Below are 18,771 nucleotides of genomic sequence, written 5' to 3' on the forward strand. Positions count from 1 at the left end.
CTAGCTATTACATGCAAGCAAATGTAAACCCCTCTGAATGAAGACAACATTATGCTTGGCCTCAAGTTATCTCTATAGTTTATCATCTATAACACTCAGCACTAAAGTAATAGGCATAAGAAAAAAAGACAACATGATCAAATATGAAGAAAGACTATCAATAATAGAAATAATCACAGAGTCAGGCAGACAAAAAATATCACGAATAAAACTCTGAGAGATAAAGAGATGAGCTCTTTTCTGGCTGGAACCATGGAGGGTGTTGAAGAAAAAAAGAAGGTTCCTGCTGTGCCAGAAAGCTTTAAGAAGAAATGGAAGAAATTTCACAGAAATGAAGATCAAGCATCTGAGAAAGATTTCCCAAAAGATGCTTCTAAATGTAATGAGGAAGCTTATATATGAAAAAGCTAAGCACTATCACATTTAATATAGGCAGATGTACATAACTAAGATCTCAATGGCTAGGGTGGCAAGGAAAGCTGGCAATGTCTACATACTTGCCAAATCAAAACTGTTGCATGGTCATCAGGGTCAGAGGTATCAATGGGGTGAGCCCAAAAGTTCAAAAGGTGTTGCAGTTTCTTCACCTTTGTCAGATCTTCAATGGAAGATTTGTTAAGCTCAATAGGGCTTTAATTAACATGCTGAAGATTGGAGAACCATATACATCATAGGAGTATGCAAACCTAAAGTCTGTAAATAAACTAATCTACAAGCATGGTTATGGCAAAATCAATAAGAAGCAAATTTCCTTGATAAATAACTCTTTGATTGCTTGATATCTTGGAAAATATAGCATCATCTGCATGGAAGATCAGATTCATGAGATCTATACTGACAGAAAATGCTTCAAAAAAGCAAATAACTTTTTGTGGTCTTTTAAATTTTTCTCTTTATGAGGTGGAATGAAGAAAATGATCATCCATTTTTTAGAAAGTGGAGATGGACAACGGAAAAGAGCAGATCAACAGACTTATTAGAGGGATACAATAAGGTGTCTACCATAATAGTTTTTGTAATCCGGTCAATTAATAAACAGTGATTGTTTTCAAATTTAAAAAAATGAATGTATCAAAAAGAGCAGCAAAATACATAGTGGATAGAGCAGAAAAAGTCTATGTGTAATTCATATCCAGAAAGATAGAAAAAAAAGAAGGGGAGAGAAGCAAATTTTGAGAAAACAAGGTTAAGGATTGTCAAAATTAAAAGAAGACAAAAAGCCACAGATTAAAGAATCCCTACACAATTCAAGCAGGATGAATAGATAATACTCATACCTAGACACATCAAAGTAAAATGCTAAAAAACTAAAGGCAAATAAAAAATTAATAAAAATTTTTACCTTGAGGTTACTAATGCATTCCCATTGCAGCTAAGGAAAAAGAACAGAGGCTATGTATGATAAAAGTCTGCCCAGATTTTTCTTTCTTATCTCACTAAAGAAACAAAATCCTTAATATTAAGGAGAAAGGCTCCCAAAACCATAGACTAAGGATACTGGTGGATATACACTGAAACTGAGGGAAGGGAACTGAAGAACAGAATTCTGCCTTTGGAAGAGAACAGAAATATTTATGGCCAACACTGTGACTCAGATCTATAGTGGTTTGCAAAGACTTAGGCTTATTTACAACAACGAAGAATATCTCCTTCCCTCTCCCCCAAACACCACACTAAAATGTCTTGAGCCAAACTAAGAGGAAAGAACAGCTGGGAGAGCTACAAAATATAGAATCTTGTTGCAGAAAATCAAAAGGGAAAAACAAGGAATCACTAGAAGAGGGAAAATAATGGTATCACTAGAAAAATTCGAAATCTGCTGTTGCCAGGGCAATAACACACTGCAACTCTGGGAAACAGCAACAACAAACTTTACTATTTATTTATTTATTGAGACAGAGTTTCAGTCTTGTTGCCAAGGCTGGAGTGCAATGGCACAATCTCAGCTTACCACAACCTCCACCTCCCAGGTTCAAGTGATTCTTCTGCCTCAGCCTCCCGAGTAGCTGGGATTACAGGCATGCACCACCACATCTGGCTAATATTTTGTATATTTAGTAGAGATGGGGTTTCTCCATGTTGGTCAGCCTCATCTCAAACTCCTGACCTCAGGTAATCCGCCCACCTCGGCCTCCCAAAGTGCTGGGATTACAGTCATGAGCCACTGCACCTGGCCAACAAACTTTAAATGCAGACTAACTTCTAACAAAATTCTCCATACTAAAAGCATAGCAGAAGGAAATGTATTCTCCAAGCATAAAAAATATTTATTACAATATCTGCTGCCCTCTAGAAATTTCCAGTTTTCATCAAAAAATTATGAGGCACACCAAAGGCAAGAAAGAGAGTCTGAAGGCACAAACTAAAAATCAGAATAAGAGTTATATATGACACAGATGTTGGAACTATCAGAAGGCAAATTTAAAATGGTTATGATTAAAACTAGGAGCAAGATGGCAGAATAGGAGGTCTCCAGGTCATGTTTTTCCACATAATGATCTGGCAGGCATCCATGGACAAAACTGCCTTATGGGATCTTTTGGATCCAGGTAGAAGATTGGAAAACACCAGTGAAGCCCAAGACTGAGAGCTATTTTGAGAAGAAAACCCCCACCCAAGAGTCAGCATCACTAATGTGATCCTAGCTGCAGACTAAAGGCAGCCCCATTTTTCTATAAATGTGGCTCCAGGCACACTATACCATAACCTGGTATTAGTTTTGGCCACCAAGAAACACAGTGGGACACATGCCTGACCATGTCCCTACTAATAAGCTCACAAATTTCAGACCCAACTGCAGTCCCTGAAGCAGACCAGTGACCTGGCTCCTACCCCCTCCTCTACTGTGGTCCAGAAGCAGTACTGCCAACCCTGGGACTCACTCAGGGACCCAGCAGAAGACCATTTAGAGACCCAGTGAGACCTGTTTCTGCCCCAAGTAAAAAGCCTGTCATCTGCCCACCTGAGTGGAACAAAAAGGGAGCCCTGTGACTTGATTGCAGCTCTGCTTAACCTTGGTCCCAGAAGTAGTACCATTTGCCTCAAGATCCAACAGGAACAAGACCCACCTGTACTCCCACAACAGTCCTGGCAAACTGAGACCCAAATGCAGAGCTGTAGCAGCCAAGTGATTTGGCTCCACCCTCATTCAACTGCCATTTTGGAGTCAGTCTCATCAGTCTGGGACCAGAAGGATAATGTCTGTACTTGCTAAAACCAGTCCGTAAAGACATGAAGAGGTATTTGCTTATTGATTGATGAATTGACAGAAGTAGGCTTCAGAAGGTAGGTAATAACAATCTCCTCTGAGCTAAAGGAGCATGTTCTAACCCAATGCAAGGAAGCTAAGATCCTTGATAAAAGATTACAGGAAGTGCTAACTATAATAACCAGTTTATAGAGGAACATAAGTGACCTGATGAAGCTGAAAACACAGCACAAGAACTTCGTGACACATACACAAGTATTAATAACTGAATTGATTCAGGCAGAAGAAAGTATATCAGAGACTGAAGCTCAACTTACTGAAATGAAGTGTGAAGACAAGATTAGAGAAAAAAAGAATAAAAAGAAACAAACAAAATCTCCAAAAAATGCAGGACCACGTGAAAAGACCAAACCTACGTTTGATTGGTGTACCTGAAAGAAATGAGAAGAATGAAACCAAGTTGGAAAACACACTTCAGGATATTATCCAGGAGAATTTCCCCAACCTAGCAATAAAGGTTAACATTCAAGTTCAGGAAATACAGAGAACACCAATAAGATACTCCTCAAGAAGAGCAACCCCAAGGCATGTAATCATTAAGTTCTTCAAGGTTGAAATTAAAAAAAAATAGTTAAGGGCAGCCAGAGAGAATGAGCAGGTTATCTACAAATGAAAAGACCATCAGACTAACAGTGGATCTCTCTGCAAAATCCCTGCAAGCCAGAAGAGAGTAGGGGCCAATATTCAACATTTTTAAGAAATGAATGGACTTTATCCAGAGGAGGGATAAAAAATGGCCGATTAGGAGCAGCTCAGGACTGCAGCTCCCAGTTAAAGTGCAGAGGGTGAGTGGACACTGCGTTTCCAGATGGATTTTTATTGACCACAGACCAGGAGATTCCCAGGAAGAGGAGCCCCATGGGTTGCCAGCACAGCTGTTTTGGCCGGAGCAGCTGTTTGGCTGGCATGGCTGTTTGGCCAGTGCAGCAGTTTTCACCAGCATGGCTGTTTTGCTGGTGCCCCAGCAAAGCAGTTCTCCATACAAAATAAACAGGTCCAGGCACCATTTTAGCTGGTGATTGGAGCTCCTGGGAGACAGAGGTGCCCATTCATCTGATTAAAAAGGGGACTGAAACAGGGAGGCAGGCCAGGAGATTTCCCAGCATAAAAGCACCACGAATCTCAGCATGGCTGTTTCAGCCAGTGCAGTGGGTCACGGCAGCGGAAATCACATAGATCCTGGTGCCTTTTCAACAGGCGACTGGAACACCTGAGAGTTGACTGTTCAACTAACAAAAAAAAAACGGGGGGATCTGAGGCAGGGAGCCAAGTGATGAGGCTCAGCTAGTCCCACCCCCACAATAAAACAGCAATTGGAAGGCTCTGGATTGAGAGTTTCACAGCAAGCACAGCTGAACCTGGGATGGTCCAGCTCTGAGGGGGAGGGGCATCTGTCATTACCAAGGCAGTCCACCACTACGGAGGTAGTTTGCCATTGCTGAGGCAGCCCACCATTGCCAAGGCAGACCACAATTACAGAGAGAGGCTGCCATTATAGAGGTGGGCCGCCATTGCTGTGGCAGCTCTAACTACACCTGTATAAACAGAACCTCAGGGAAGTTCAGACAGCAGCTGGGCAGAGCCCACAGCAACTCAGCAAACCCTTTACAGGCGTACAGTGACTAGGCTCCCTCCTCGCTGGGCAGGGCAGTCCTGAAAAAAGGCAGCAGCATGACAGAAACTCATAAATAAAACCCGAACTCCCCAGGACAGAGCACCTGGAAAAAAAAGGGGGGAGGGTTTATGAGATGTGCTGCAGCAGACTTAAACGTACCTGCCCAGCAGCTCTGAATGAACAATGGAGCCCACAGCTCAGCACTTGAGCTCCTAAAAAAAACCAGACTGTCTCCTCAAGCAGCTCCCTGAACCCCATATATCCAAAGAGACACCTCATAAAGGAGAGCTCAGACTGACATCTGGTGGGTATCCTTCTGGGAGAAAGACAGCAGAAGAAGAAACAGGCAGCAACCCTTACTGTTCTGCAGCCACTGCAGGTGATCCCCAGGCAAGCAGGGCCTGGAGTGGACCTCAGCAGTCCTATAGCAGATGGGTCAGACTGCTAGAAGGAAAACTAAAAAACAGAAAAAAATAACTTTATCATCAACAAACTGTATGTCCACTCAGAGACCCAATCTGAAAGTCAAAAACTACAAAGACGACAGGTGAATAAATACACAAAGATAGGAAGAAAACAGTGCAAAAAGGATGAAAACACCCAAAACCAGAACACCTCTCCTACAAGGGACCACAACTCCTCACCAGCAAGGGAAGAAGGCTGGATGGGGAGTGAGTGTGATGAATTGACAGAAACAGGCTTCGAAAGGTGGGTAATAAGAAACTTCTGTGAGCTAAAAGAACATGTTCTGATCCAATGCAAAGAAACCAAGAACCTTGAAGAAAGATTTGATAAAATGCTAACGAGAACAAACAACTTACAGAGAAATATAAGAGAATTGGTGGAGCTGAAAAATGCAGCATGAGAACTTCATGAAACATATACAACTTTCAACAGCCAAATTGACTAAGCAGAAGAAAGGATATCAGAGGTCAAAGATCAACTCAATGAAATAAAATGAGAAGGCAAGATTAGAGAAAAAAGGGTAAAAAGGAATGAACAAAGTCTCCAAGAAATACGGGACTATGGGAAAAGACCTAATCTATGTTTGATAGGTGTAACTGAATATGATGGAGAGAATGAATCCAAGCTGGAAAATACTCTTCAGGATATTATTTAGGAAAACTTCCCCAACCTAGCAAGGCAGGCCAATATTCAAGTTTGGGAAATACAGAGAACACCACAAAGATGTACCTCAAGAAGAGCAACCCCAAGGCACATAATCATCAGATTCACCAGGGTTGAAATCAAGGAGAAAATGCTAAGGGCAACCAGAGAGAAAGGTCAAGCCACTCACAAAGGGAAGCCCATCAGACTCACAGCAGATCTCTCAGCAGAACCCCTACAAGCCAGAAGACAGTGGGGACCAATATTCACCATCTGTAAAGAAAAGAACTTTCAACCCAGAATTTCATATCCAGCCAAACTAAGCTTCATAAGTAAAGGAAAAATAAAGTTTTTTGCAAACAAGCAAGTACTCAGAGATTTCATCACCACCAGGCCTGCTTTACAAGAGCTCCTGAAAGAGGCAGTAAACATAGAAAGGAACAACCAGTACCAGCCACTCCAAAAACATACAAAATAGTAAAGAGCATCAACACAATAAAGAAATTGCATCAACTAAGAGGCAAACAGCCAGCTAGCATCAAAATGGCAGGATCAAATTCATACATAACAATATTAACCCTAAATATAAATGGACTAAATGCCCCAAAAGAGAGAATAATCAAATAGATGCAATAAAAAACAATGAAGGGGATACCACCAGATATTCCACAGAAATGCAAACCATCATCAGAGATTATTACAAACAACTCTATGCACATAAACTAGCAAACCTGGAGGAAATGGATAAATCCCTGGACACTTGCATCCTCCCAAGCCTAAACCAGGAAGAAGTCGAAACCCTGAATAGACCAATAACAAGGTCTGAAATTGAGGCAGTAATTAAGAGCCTACCACCCAAAAAAAGCCCAGGTTCAGATGGGTTAACAGCCGAATTCTACCAGACATACAAAGAGGAGCTGGTACCATTCCTTCTGAAACTATTCCAAATAATCCAAAAAAGGGGAATCCTTCCCAAATCATTTTATGAGACCAGCATCTTCCTGACACCAAAACCCGGCAGAGACTCCACAAGAAACGAAAACTTCAGGCCAATATCAGTGATGAACATAGATGCAAATATCTTTAAATACTGGCAAGCCAATTGCAACAGTACATCAAAAAGCTTACCACCATGATCAAGTAGGATTCATCCCAGGGATGCAGGGCTGGTTCAACATATGCAAATCTATAAATTTAACTCACCACATAAACAGAACCAAAGACACAAACCACATGATTATCTCAATTGATGCAGAGAAGGTCTCTGACAAAATTCAACAGCCCTTTATGCTAAAAACCCTCAGTAAACTAGGTATTGATGGAACATATCTCAAAGTGATAACAGCTATTTACAACAAACCAACAGCCAATATCATATTGAATGGGCAAAAAGTGGAAGCATTCCCTTTGAAATCTGGCACTAGACAAGGATGCCATCTCTCACCACTCCTATTCAATAAAATATTGGAAGTTCTAGCCAGAGCAATCAGGCAAGAAAAAGAAAAAAAAATGTATTCAAATAGGAAAGGAGGAAGTCAAATTGTCTCTATTTGCAGACCACATGATAGTATATCTAGAAGACCCCGTCATGTCAGCCCAAAATCTCCTGAAACTGATAAGCAACTTCAGCAAAGTCTCAAGACACAAACTCAATGTGCAAAAATCACAAGCATTCCTATACACCAGTAACAGACTGAAAGAGAGCCAAATCGAGAATGAACTGCCATTCACAATTGCTACAAAGAGAATAAAATACCTAGAAATACGACTAACAAGGAACATAAGGGATCTCTTCAAGGAGTACTACAAACCACTGCTCAATGAAATAATAGAGGACATAAACAGATGGAGAAACATTCCATGCTCATGGTTAGGAAGAATTAATATTCTGAAAATGGCCATACTGCCCAAAATAATTTAGATTCAACACTATCCCCATCAAGCTACAAATGACCTTCTTCACAGAACTGAAAAAAACCACCTTAAACTTTATATGGAACCAAAAGAGAGCCCGCATAGCACAGTCAATTCTAAGTAAAAAGAATAAAGTGGAAGACATCAGACTACCACACTTCAAACTATACTACAAGGCTACAGTAATCAAAACAGCATGGTACTGGTGCCAAAACAGATATATAGACCAATGAAACAGAACAGAGCCCTCGGAGGCGACACAACACATCTACAACCATTGGATCTTTGACAAACCTAACAAAAACAAGCAATGGGGAAAGGATTTCCTGTTTAATAAATGGTGTTAGGAAAACTGGCTAGCTATGTGCAGAAAGCAGAAACTGGACCCCTTCCTGACACCTTACACTAAAATTAACTCCAGGTGTATTAAAGACTTAAACATAAGACCTAACACCATAAAAACCCTAGAAGAAAAACTAGGCAAAACCTTTCAGGATGTAGGCATAGGCCTTCATGACTAAAACACCAAAAGCATTGGCAACAAAAGCCAAAATAGACAAATGGGACCTAAACAAATTCCACCACTTCTGCACACCAAAGCAACAGTCATTAAACTGAAATGGCAACAACAGAATGGGAAAAAATTTTGCAGTCTGCCCATCTGACAAAGGGCTGGTATCCAGAATCTACAAAGAACTAAAACAGATTTACCAAAATTAATTAATTAATTAATTTAAAAATAAAAACAAGCCCATTCAAAAGTTTGCAAAGGATATGAACAGACACGTTTCAAAAGAAGACATACATGAGACCAACAAACATACAAAAAAAAATGCTCATCATCGCTGGTCGTTAGAGAAATGCAAATCAAAACTACATTGAGATACCATCTCACACCAATTAGAATGGTGATCATTAAAAAATCTGGAGACAACAGATGCTGGAGAGGGTGTGGAGAAATAGGAACACTTTTACAGTGTTGGTGGGAGTGCAAATTAGTTCAACCATTGTGGAAGACAGTGGTGATTCCTCAAGGACCTAGACATAGAAATTCCATTTGACCCAGCAATCCCATTACTGGGTATATATTCAAATGATTAGAAATCGTTCTACTATAAGGACACATGCACACAAATGTTCATTGCAGCACTGTTCACAATAGCAAAGACCTGGAATCAACCCAAATGCCCATCAATGATAGCCTGGACATGGAAAATGTGGCACATATACACCATGGAATATTATGCAGCCATAAAAAACAATGAGTTTGTGTCCTTTGTAGGGACATGAATGACCCTGGAAACCATCTTTCTCAGCAAACTGACACAAGAACAGAAAATCAAATACCTCATGTTCTCACTCTTAGGTTAAGTTAAAATACAAATACAAAGCAAGAATCTTCCTGGAGGAATGCCTTTCATTTGGAGTCCTGGGAGAGCATGGCCAAGGAGTCACTGAACACTATGGAAACAATATTGATGATATTGATCTTATCAGTGCCAAGATGGAGAATGCACTTGCTTCTATTGGAGGTTTCTGCTGTGGCAGGTCTTTTGTTATTGACCATTGGCAACTTTCCGGCCAGGGATACTGCTTTTCAGCTTCATTACCTCCCCTGTTAGCTGCTGCAGCAATTGAGGCCCTCAACATCATGGAAAAGAATACAGGTATTTTTGCAGTGTTGAAGGAAAAGTGCAGACAAATTCATAAAGCTTTGCAAGGCATTTCTGGACTAAAAGTGGTCGGGGAGTTTTTTCTCCAGCCTTTCACCTACAACTGGAAGAGAGCACTGGGTCTTGTGAGCAAGACGTCAGACTGCTTCAGGAAATTGTAGATCAAAGCCGGGGTTTCACCATCTTGGCCAGGCTGGTCTCAAGCTCCTGACCTCGTGATCCACCCCCTCGGCCTCCCAAAGTACTGGGATTACAGGCATGAGCCACTGCACCTGGCCCTGAAGTATATTGTTAAGTGACTTTCAGCATCATACATTCAGCAGTGCATGAACAAAAATATTGCATTAACCCAGGTGTGCTACTTGGAGAAAGAAGGGAACTGCCTTTCTCCTCTCACCATTCAGGTTGTGGTCACAGTGGAACAAACAGAGGGAGAACTGGAGAGAACTGCGTCCACCATCAAAGAGGTGGCCCAAGTCGTCCTGCTCTAGGCTGAGTCTCAAGACTGTGGTCTCCTGCCACACAGCACACAGGAGACTCACTTGAATCCAAAAGGCAGAGGTTGCAGTGAGCTGAGTTGGTGCCATGGCACTCCAGCCTGGGCAACGAGAGTGAAACTCCATCTCAAAAAAAAAAGATGATAAGCAACTTCAGCAAAGTCTCAGGATATCAAATCAATGTGCAAAAATCACAAGCATTCTTATACACTAATAACAAACAAGCAGAGAGCCAAATCATGAGCGAACTCCCATTCACAATTGCTACAAAGATAATAAAATACCTAGGAATACAATTTACAAGGGATGTAAATGACATCTTCAAGGAGAACTACACATCACTGCTCAGGGAAATAAGAGACGACACAAGAAAATGGAAAGACATCTCATGCTTACGGATAGGAAGAATCAGTATTGTGAAAATGGCCAAAGTAATCAAAGTAATTTACAGATTCAAGGCTATTCCCATTAAGCTGCCATTGACTTTCTTTGCAGAATGAGGAAAAACTACATTAAATTTCCTATGAAACCAAGAAGGAGCTCATATAGCCAAAATTAAGCTAAGGAAAAAGAACAAAGCTGCAGGCATCACATGACCTGACTTCAAAGTATACTCTAAGGCTACAGTAACCAAGACAGCATGGTACTGGTACCAAAACAGACATATAGACAATTTGAACAGAACAGAGACATCAGAAATAACACCACACATCTACAATCATCTGATCTTCAACAAACATGACAAAAACAAACAATGGAGAAAGAATTCCCCATTAAATTATGGTGCTGAAAAAACTGACTAGCCAGATGCAGAAAACAGAAACTGGACCCCTTCCTTACATCTTATATAAAAATTAACTCAAGCTGGATTACAGACTGAAATGTAAATCCCAAAATCATAAAAACCCTAGAAGGAAACCTGGACAATACCATTCAGGACATAGGCATGGACAAAGACTTCATGACTAAAACCAATTTCAACAAAGCCAAAATTGACAAATTGGATCTAATTAAATTAAAGAGTTTCTGAACAGCAAAAGAAACTATCATCAGAATGAATAGGCAACCTACAGAATGGGAGAAAATTTTTGCAATCTACTTATCTGTCAATGGTCTAATATCCAGAATCTACAAGGAATTTAAACAACTTTACAAGAAGAAAAAAACCCCATCAAAAAGTGGGCTCAGGTTATGAACAGACACTTCTCAAAAGAAGACATTTATGCAGCCAACAAACATATGATGATCAGCTCAACATCACTGTTCGTTAGAGAAACACAAATCAAAACCACAATGAGACACCATCTCACACCAGTTAGAATGGGGATTATTAAAAAGTCAGGAAACAGATGCTGGTGAGGCTGTGGAGAAATAGGAATACTTTTACACTGTTGGTGGGAGTGTAAATTAGTTCAACCGTAGTGGAAGACAGTGTGGCGATTCCTCAAGGACCTAGAACCAGAAATACCAGTTGACACTGCAATTCTATTAATGGGTATATATGCAAAGGATTATAAATCATTCTACTATAAAGAAACATGCACATATATGTTTATTGCAGCACTATCTACAATAGCAAAGACTTGAAACCAACCCAGATGCTCATCAACGACAGCCTGAATAAAGAAAATGTGGCACATATACACCATGGAATACTATACAGCCATAAAAAAGTGAGGTCATGCCCTCAGGGACATGGATGAAGCTGGAAGCCATTATTCTCAGGAAACTAATATAGGAACAGAAAACCAAACACCACATGTACTCACTCATAAGTGGGAGTTGAACGAAGAGAACACATGGACACAGGGAGGGAAACATCACACAACGGGGCCTGTCAGAGGGTGGGGTCTAAGTGGAGGGAGAGCATTAGGACAAATACAAACCTTATGCATGTGGGGCTTAAAATCTAGATGACAGACTGTTAGGTACAGCAAACCACTATGGCACATGTATATCTATGTAACAAAACCACCCATTCTGCACATGTATCCCAGAACTTAAAGTAAAATTAAAAATAAGAAAAATAATTTAAAAATTAAAGAAAATTCAAAGTATCAACCAAGGAAAATAGAGTGATATCTTTAAATTGTTGAAGGTCAAAAAACTGTTAATACAGAACTCTACATAGTGTAAAAAAAATCATTCAAAAGTGGAAATACATTCTTTCTTAGAGAAACAAAACTGAGGAAATTCATTGCCAACAGATCCACCCTACAAAAATATTAAAGGCAGCACATTGGCAACCATTTGATCTTGGACGAAGTTGACAATAACAAGTCATAGAGAAGGAGCTTTCAACTCAATAAACGATAGTGGGGTAACTGACTAGTCATATGCAGAAGATTGAACCTGGATGCTTTACATTTACCATATACAAAAATCAACTCAAAATTGATTACATACTTAAAAATGAGTCCTATACCTTTAAAAACTCTAGAAGGGAATCTAGAAAATACCATTCTGGACATAGACCTTGGCACAGATTCTATGATGAAATTTTCAAAAGCAGTTGCAACAAAACCAAAAATAAACAAGTGAGACCTAAATAAACTAAAGAGCTTCTTCCCAGCAAAAGAAACTTTGAACAGAGTAAACAGACAACCTACAGCATGGGAGAAATATTTACAAACTGGAACTTAACAAATTTACAAGCAAAGAAACCCCAACTCCATTTAAGAAATATTTAAAGGACATAAACAGATAGTCCTCCAAATAAGACATACAAGTGACCAAGAAGCACATGAAACAATGCTCAATATCACTAATCATCAGAGTGATATAAATCAAAACCACCATGAGATATCATCTCACACTATTCACAGTGGCTTTTATTAAAAAGTCAGAAAATAACAGAATTTGGTGAGGTTGCAGAGAAAATAAAATGTGTATCCAATGCTGGTTGGTATGTAAATTAGTCTAGCCACTGTGGAAAGCAATTTGGAGATTTCTCAAAGAACATAAAACAGAACTACCATTTGACTCAGCAATCCCATTATTGAGTATATACCCAAAGGAATATAAATAATTATCCCAAAGGGATACATGCACCCATATGTTTATTGCAGCACTATTCACAATAGTGAAGACATTAAATCAACCTAGATGTTTATCAATGGTGGACTCAATAAAGAAAATGTGGTACATATATACATCACAGAATACTATGCAGCCACAAAACCCCTTGGAATCATGGCCTTTGCAGTAACATGGATGTAGCTAGAGGCCATTATCCAAAACAAATTTGTGTAGAAACCAAAAACCAAATACAGCATGTTCTCACTTATAAGAGGGAGCTAAACATTGAGTACACATGGACACAAAATGGGAACAGTGGACACTGGGGTCTACTTGAAGGGGGAGGTTGGGAAGAGGGTAGCAGTCAAAAAACTACCTATCGAGTACTATGCACACTATCTGGATGACAAAATCATTTATACACCAAACCCCAGTGACACCTAATTTACCCACATAACAAAGCTGCACATGTATCCCAAACCTAAAATAAAAGTTGAAAAGGAAAAACAAAGCTATAAAGCTATTATAAATATATTGAAAGAACCAATGGAAACCATGTTTAAAAAATAAAGGTAAGTATAACTAAAGGGATTCACTAAATACAGGACAATAAAAAATAGAAATTATTACAAAAATTGAAAGTCTAAAGTTGGAAATGACGGTAACTAAGGTACTCAACAACAGATTTGAGTCGGCAAGCAAGAATGAACCAACTTGTATATAGATCAATAAAAATTCTGTAATATGAATAATAGAAAAAAGAATTTAAAAAATGGTCAAAGCCTTCAAGACCTGATTAAGTGTACCAATCATGTATGCTTCATTTTATTTAATGGTAGTCTCAGAAGGAGAAGGTAGAGAGAAATCGAGTAGAAAAAAATAATTGAAAAACTAATGGTTGAAATTTCCCAAATTTAATAAAAAACGCTTAACACTCAAGAAGCTCAATTTACACATTCAAGAATTTAATGAACTCCAAGATAAGAACAAAGAGATTCACATCTAGACATATGTTACACTGTTCAAAGACAAAGCAAAAACCTTGAAAGCAGCAAGAGTAAAACTACTCAACATGTACAAGACGACCACAATATAATTCATGACTGGCCTGTCATGCATGAGAAGTAATTGAGATCAGGAGGCAGTGGAATGACATATTCAAATAGAAAAAAAGTGTCAGCCAAGTATGCTATATCTAGCAAATCTATTCTTCAAAAATATAGGCAATATAAATACATTTGCAATAAGCAAAGAAAAAGAATTTGTTGCTAAAAGACTTACCTTACAATAAATACCAAAGGAAATTCTTCAGGCAGAAAGGAAGTGACACCAGAGAGTAATTCAAATTTACATTTTAATAACAACAAAGAGTGCCTGTAGAGGTAATTATAGAGGTCAGTATAAAAGATGGTATAAGTATACGTTTTCTCTTTATCTTTCTCATGCGATTTAATAGAAAATTACAAATAAAATAGTAATTATAATGTTTTATTGTTGGACTAATAACATATAAAAATATATATAACAACAATAAAACAAATAATAATGAGGTAATGAAGCTTCTTGTCATCTGCAAATAGAAACAATTTGGCTTCCTCCTTTCCTAATTAAATACCCTTTATTTCTTTTTCTTGCCTGATTGCTCTGGCTAGAACATCCAATATTATATTGAATAGGAGTGGTAAGAGAGGGCCTCCTTGTCTGGTGCCAGATTTTGAAAGGAATGCTTCCAGTTTTTGCCCATTGCTCTGGCTAGAACATCCAATATTATGTTGAATAGGAGTGGTGAGAGAGGGCCTCCTTGTCTGGTGCCAGATTTCAAAAGGAATGCTTTCAGTTTTTACCCATTCAGTATGATATTGGCTGTGGGTTTGTTGTAAATAGTTTTTATTATTTTGAGATACATTCCTTTGCTACCTAGTTTATTGAGAGTTTTTAGCATAAAGGGCTGCTGAATTTTGTCAAAGGCTTTCCCTTCATCTATTGAGATATTCATGTGGTGTTTGTCTTTGGTTCTGTTTATGTAGTGAATTCCATTTATAGGTTTGCATATGTTGAACCAGCTTTGCATCCCCGGGATGAAGCCTACTTGATCATGGTGGATAAGCTTTTTTATGTGCTGTTGGACTCAGTTTGCCAGTATTTTATTGAAGATTTCTGTATCAATGTTCATCATGGATATTGGCCTATAGTTTTCTTTTTTAGTTGTGTCTCTGACAGATTTTGGTATCAGGATGATGTTGGTCTCACAGAAACTGTTAGGCAGGATTCCCTCTTTTTGTATTGTTTCAAATAGCTTCAACAGGAATGATACCAGCTCCTCTTTGTATGGTTGGTAGAATTCAGCTCTGAACCCATCTGGACCTGGACTTTTTCTGGTCAGGAGGATATTAATTGCTGCCTCAACTTCAGACCTACAAGGACCTATTGGTCTATTCAGGGTTTCAACTTCTTCTTGGCTTAGGCTTGGGAGTGTGCAATTGTCCAGGAATTGATCAATTTCTTCCAGATTTACTGGTTTGTGTGCATAGAGTTGTTTGTAGTAATCTCTGATGGTAGTTTGTATTTCTGAGGAATTAGTGGTTATCTCTATTTTATCATTTTTTATTGCATCCATTTGATTCTTCTCTCTTTTCTTTTTTATTAGTCTAGCTAGCTATTTTGTTGATCTTTTCAAAAACCAGCTCCTGGATTTATTGATTTTTTGAGGGACATTTTTGTTTCTATCTCCTTCAGTTCTGCTCTGATCTTACTTATTTCTTGTCTTCTGCTACCTTTTGAGTTTTTTATCTTGCTCCTCTATCTCTTTCAATTTTGACATTAGGGTGTCGATTTTAGACCTTTCCTTGCTTCTCATATGGGCATTTATTGCTATATATTTTCCTCTAGACACTGTTTTAAATGTTTCCCATAGGATCTGGTACTTTCTGTCTTCATTCTCATTGGTTTCAAAGAACATTTTTATTTCTGCCTTCATTTCATTCTTTATTCATTCATCATTCAGGAGCAAGTTGTTCACTTTCCATGAATTGTGTGGTTTTGAGTGCTTTTCTTAATCCTGAGTTTTAATTTGATTGTGCTGTGGTCTGAGGGACTCTTTATGATTTCTGTTATTTGGCATTAACTGAGGAGTGATTTACTTCCAATTATGTGGTCAATTTTGGAGTAAGTGCAATGTGGTGCTGAGAAGAATGTATATTCTGTCAATTTGGGATGGAGTGTCTTGCAAATGTCTATTAGGTCCACTTTTTCCAAAACTGCATTCAAGTTCTGGATATCCTTGTTGACTTTCTGTCTCATTGATCTGTCCAACATTGTAAGTGGAGTGTTAAAGTCTTCCACTATTATTGTGCAGGAGTCTAAGTCTCTTTGTAGGTCTTTAAGAACTTGCTTTATGTATCTGGGTGCCCCAGCATTGGGTGCATAAATATTCAGGATAGTTAGCTCTTCTTGTTGCATTGATCCTTTTACCATTATATAATGCCCTTTTTTGACTCTTTTGATCTTTGTTGGTTTAAAGTCCATTTTATCAGAGACTAGGATTGCTAACCCTGCTTTTTTGCTCTCCATTTACTTGGTAAATATTCTTCCATCCCTTTATCTTGAGTTTATGTGAGTCTTTGCATGTGAGATGTGTCTCCTGAATACAGCACACTGATGGGTCTTGACTTTTTATCCAGTTTGCCAGTCTGTGTCTTTTGATTGGGTGCTTAGGACATTTACATTAAATGTTAATATTGTTATCTTTGAATTTGATCCCACTATTTTGTTACTGGCTGATTGTTTTGCCTGTTAATTGAGGTGGCTCCTTCATTGTGTCATTATTCTTTACCATTTGGTATGCTTTTGCAGTGGCTGGTACTGGTTGTTTCTTTCCCTGTTAATACTTCATTCAGTAGCTCCTGTAAGGCAAGTCTTGTAGCAACAAAATCTCTTAGCAATTGCTTGTTCTAAAGGATTTTATTTCTCCTTCATTTATGAAGCTTAGTTTGGCCAGATATGAAATTCTGGGTTGAAAGTTCTTTTCTTTAGAAATGTTGAATATTGGCCCCCACTCCCTTCTAGCTTGCAGGGTTTCTGCTGAGAGATTCGCTTTTAGTCTGATGGTCTTTCCTTTGTGAGTAACTCACCCTTTCTCTCTGGCTGCCCTTAGGATTTTTCCTTCATTTCAACCCTGGTGAATCTGACAACTATGTGCCTTGGGATTGCTCTTCTTGAGGAATATATTTGTGGTGTTCTCTGTATTTCCTGGATTTGAATGTTGGCCTGCCTTGTTAGGTTGGGAAAGTTCTCTTGGATAATATCTTGAAGAGTGTTTTCCAACTTGGATGCATTCTCCCTGTCACATTCAGGTACACTGATCAAGAATAGATTAGGTTTTTTCACATAATCCCATAGTTCTTGGAGGCTTTGTTCATTTCTTTTCACTCTTCTTTCTCTAATCTTGCCTTCTTATTTTATTTCATTGAGTTGATCTTTTATCTGTGATATCCTTTCTTCTGCTTGATCAATTCGGCTGTCAAAACTTGTATATGCCTCACGAAGTTCTCGTACTGTGTTTTTTAGCTCTGTCAAGTCATTTATGTTCTTCTCTAAGCTGGTTATTCTAGTTAGCATTTCATCTAACCTTTTTTCAAGGGTCTTAATTTCTTTGCATTGGGTTAGAACATAGTCTTTTTAATCAAAGAAGTTTGTTATTACCCACCTTCTGAAGCCTGCTTCTGTCAACTAGTCAGATTCATTCTCTGTCCTTTTTTGTTCCCCTGATGGTAAGGTGTTGTGATGCCTGGGAGGAGAATAGATGTTCTGTTCTTTGGTGGTTTTATCCTTGTTGCACTGGTCTTTTCCCGTCTTCATGGATTTATCTCCCTTTAATCTTTGAAGTTAATGATTTCAGGAGGCGTCTCTGAGTAGACTTTTTTTTTTTTTTCTATTGAGGTTGGAGCTGTATCTTTTTTGGCCTGTAGAGGGCGTTGTTGGGCTCTCTCAGGTTCAGTCACGTTGTTGGATGAGTGGTCCTTCGCTGGAGCTTGTTTGCAGGTGAGATTGGCCCCACCTTCCCAATGGCATCTCTCTCAGAGTGGGACAGTCCATCCCACTGGCATTAGTCCAAACTCTCACCCAGGTCCCTGAGACAATTTGTCAAACCAGGCGGTAGCCACTGCTCAGATTTGCATGGACTACCCACAGTGCCCCACCATCTAGAAGGGCCCCCATGGACAGTGGGTTGCAGGAGGGATGAGGCAAACACAGTATCTGGAAGGGAGCACTGAGGGGGTTAACTCCCCTGACCCTCTGAGCCAGCTGCACATTTTACCCCATCTTGATTTGTCCCCCTGGGCAGCAGTCACCCTGTGGTTCCTTCCCTGGGCCCAATTTCAGTGCCCTATCAGTCCCACAGAAAAGAACCAGCACCTCATTTGGAACCATGAAGATGTCCAGCCCTCTGAGTCTCATTAACTGTGAGCTGCATTCTGGGGCTGGCTTCTCTTGGCCACCTTGTTGCCCTCTCTCCCCACTATTATTCTTGGCAGAAAGTTTTTACATTTTACTGGAATTGAGTTGGCATCAATATGAAACAAACTATGATATGTTAAAATGCATATCTTAATCCCTATAGGAACTATGAAGAAAATGCCACTAAAAATAGTTTAAAAACACACAAAGAAATTAAAATGG

The 18,771-nt window shown here is 39.1% G+C and overlaps 1 pseudogene; it reads left to right on the plus strand.

Annotated features, from left to right (window-relative positions):
* Nucleotides 1–252: 252 nt before the first annotated feature.
* LOC108589821 (serine palmitoyltransferase 1-like) lies at nucleotides 253–10,068 on the plus strand (annotated as a pseudogene).
* Nucleotides 10,069–18,771: the final 8,703 nt, after the last annotated feature.

This window comes from Callithrix jacchus, chromosome X, assembly GCF_049354715.1.
Source record: "Callithrix jacchus isolate 240 chromosome X, calJac240_pri, whole genome shotgun sequence".
Lineage (NCBI taxonomy): Eukaryota > Metazoa > Chordata > Mammalia > Primates > Cebidae > Callithrix > Callithrix jacchus.